Here is a 3,519-nt window from a genome sequence, read left to right on the forward strand (position 1 = left end):
ATCTATCAAACAACTCAGGTGCTGTGGGAATCGGTAACATAATCGACTGCCCACAGTTGAGCATAAAAAAATATGGTCATCAAAGAAAAATTCTCATTTATTCTCTCACATTTTTCTTCAGCTAGAAAACAATAAAAATTTCTGTTTCACAACAATACCAGGAGTATAGGATCTGGAATGAGCGGGCACGCTGCGACAGCCTTCTAGTAAAATTTTTGGGATTAAAGAAACGCACTGTTTTCGAACTGTAGCTTGCCTTTGGTGAATAGATATCACAGATTGAAAGGAATTGGGTACGTAATTAAGAGGGGTACTCTCACCGTTGTTACGGAAATTCGCCCTAATGAGGGAACTAACACAACAATTCACCTGCATGTCTGGCGGGAAGCGGAATACAGTAGACTCCACTGTTGACGAAGAGCGGGGTTCCTCTTCCTCCGGCATGCGCCTACGGTCCAACTTGGCGCACTGTCGGGAACGCGCGTTTGCTCGTTAGCGGGCGGCGGTTCATTATCGACACACTTAATCGACTCTCCGGCGGTCGACGTGACACGTCGCCTGCGAGGCGGGCAGACCCGCGGCACGGACGGCGCCTGGCTCCGGCTGCGTCTGCGGCTGCGGCCGGGTAGGCGTGGCGCGCGCGAGACACTGTGCATCCGCCGCCAACGCCGCCGCCCCCTCTGCCTGCCTCTGAAATCGTCTCCGGGTCAGTGGGCAGGCCTGACGAGGGCGGGCAAGGCGCCAGCGCCAGGTGGGAAGGGGGAGGGGAGGGGGCGGTAGGACCGGACGCCCCTCCACCTGCCCCCCCCCCCTCACAGCCCCCTCCAGCACCGCCTTGTACGCGCGCCTCTCCTCGCCTCGTTGCAGCCTGCCGCGATGAGAAAAGATCGATTCCTGCTGCCAACAACGGCTTTCGCACTTCCAAAATATGCGAGGATACGAATGCAGACGAACTCTCGGCGTACTTGCTTTATCACAACACATCCTGTTAAATAATAGTGGTTTTGATACTATTATTTAGCCATGGTGTAATATTTTGGGCAGTACATTCAGCAAACATGGCCATATAAACATTTCTAACAGAGGTGTCAATTCACAATCGTGTAGAAGACCTTTGTTTAATATGACACATCTGGTAACACACTACGAACATTCATATACTAATTGCACAAAAGTATTGATTTGAAGTGTTGATCAAGACACTATTCCTATCCACTTTCATTTTTCTCCCCGACTATATTTACAGATAGATATGCAAAAGAAAAAAACGTTTAATACACTACTGGCCATTAAAATTGCTACACCACGAAGATGACGTGCAACAGACGCGAAATTTAACCGACAGGAAGAACATGCTGTGATATGCAAATGATTAACTTTAAGAGCATCCACACAAGGTTGGCGCCGGTGGAGACACCTACAACGTGCTGACATGCGGAACGTTGAGCAGGGCCGTTTTGCAGGAAATTTAATGTAGTTAAATTCTGTACTGTGATACGTTCTCGCTGGAGGCCAGCATTGTCAAGCAATTAAAACAATAAAAATAACGTACAAAAGTGACCTTCGAACGCACCTCCACCCCACTTACCCCTCACTAGTCTGGACTTCTGTTATGTTTTTCGTGGCACTCTCTTCTACCACTGTAAAAATTTTTCCGACTACACGAACTATTCCCAATATTCGACCATTTTTTAAATCTCTATTGATTGGACTATTTCGCCAGTAGAAAGAAACGACATTTGCAAACGTTACGCTAAAACTACTTACATTGTAAATTCGATCCAAATGTAACGCTTGGAAGTGCAATAGTTTCTTAGTCAGAAGGCCTTACGAATACAACGATGTCATTATTTATTTTACGCTGTTAAAATTCAGGAAAATCTTAGGTAATATTTATAGAAACGTATGTTTTATGGTGGTCCATTGATAGTGTCCGTGCCAAGTATCTCACGAAATAAGAAGAACGAATCTGTTTGAGCGTGACGGAAGAAAACAGATGGCAAGGTCACATTGATAGAAACTGCATTTTTTAGAACTAAGTACCCACCCCCCATTTTTATTGCATATTCGCATAGTATGTAAATAAATAGGAATGTTTGATTTGGAACATTTGTTTCGCTTTGTAATGGATGGCGCTGTAATATTCCAACACTTATAAAATGCCTCACCCGTTTAGATGAATAGTTGGTAACAATGTGGTTTTTTAAATTAAAACACAAAATGTAGTTACAGTTGGACTTTATTTCTGTTGTCCAATGTGATACATTTACTTTTGTGACTTTATCATAAATTATGGAAACGCATGCTGTGGTGACTGCATGAGCAACCGTAATAACCTCATTAATGTAATAAATGTTCAAAATGATGTCCTTCAACTTCAATGCATTTGGCAATACGCGTAACGAAAGTCCTCTTCTAATAGAGAGTAGACCGCCTTCAGTAACTGTCGCACATGCATTGACAATGCGCTGACACATGTTTTAGGCGTTGTCGGTGGGTTACGATGGCAAATATCTTTCAATTTTCCCCAAAGAAAGGAGTCCAGAGACGAAAGGTTCGGCGAACGTGCAGGCCGTGGTATGGTGCTTGTACGACTAATCCACCTGTCATTAAGTATTCTATGTAATACCGCTTCAACTACACGCGTGCTATCTGCTGGACATCCATCATGTTGAAAGTACATCGCCATTCTGCCATGAAGTGAAACATCCTGTAGCAGAATCGGTAAAACATTAATTACGAAATCGGCGTACATTGCACCATTTAGATTACTGTCGATAAAATAAGGACCAATTAGATGTCCTCCCATAATTCAACACCATACATTAACCCGCCAGAGTTGCTGCTGTTCACTTGTCGCAGCCATCGTGGATTTTCCGTTGCCCAACAGTGCACACTGCCAACGGCCTTGCCGCAGTGGTAACACCGGTTCCTGTCAGATCACCGAAGTTAAGCGCTGTCGGGCTGGGCCAGCAGTTAGATGGGTGACCATCCGGTCTGCCGAGCGCTGTTGGCAAAGCAGTATGCACGCAGCCCTTGTGAGTCAAACTGAGGAGCTACTTGATTGAGAAGAAGCGGCTCTGGTCTCGGAAACTGACATACGGCCGGGAGAGCGATGTGCTGACCACATGCCCCTCCATATCCGCATCCAGTGACGCCTATGGGGTGAGTATGATACGGCGGGCGATCGGTACCTTTGGGTCTTCATGGCCTGTTCGGGACGAACAGCGCATGCTATGCTGGTTTACGTTACCTGTGTTAGTGAATGACGCTTCGTTACTAAATAGAACTCTCGAAAAAAAAACTGTTATCGTCTCGCAATTTGTTTGTGCACAGTGGGAAATATGTACACGACCTTAAAAATCATCGCCATGCAATTCTTGGTGCATAGAAATATGGTAAGGCTGAAATGTATGATAATGTAGAATTCTCAAAAAATGGAAACCTTCAATTTGTAATAACAAATCGAAATTTCACGCCGTTATCCTGTAAGTTGGTAAGCATGCTACAAACAGCATG

General features: G+C 45.1%; 1 pseudogene; it reads left to right on the top strand.

Moving 5' to 3' along the window:
* Positions 1–2,898: 2,898 nt before the first annotated feature.
* LOC126475955 (5S ribosomal RNA) lies at positions 2,899–3,016 on the top strand (annotated as a pseudogene).
* The last annotated feature ends 503 nt before the right edge of the window (positions 3,017–3,519 follow it).

Source organism: Schistocerca serialis, chromosome 4 (assembly GCF_023864345.2).
Source record: "Schistocerca serialis cubense isolate TAMUIC-IGC-003099 chromosome 4, iqSchSeri2.2, whole genome shotgun sequence".
Lineage (NCBI taxonomy): Eukaryota > Metazoa > Arthropoda > Insecta > Orthoptera > Acrididae > Schistocerca > Schistocerca serialis.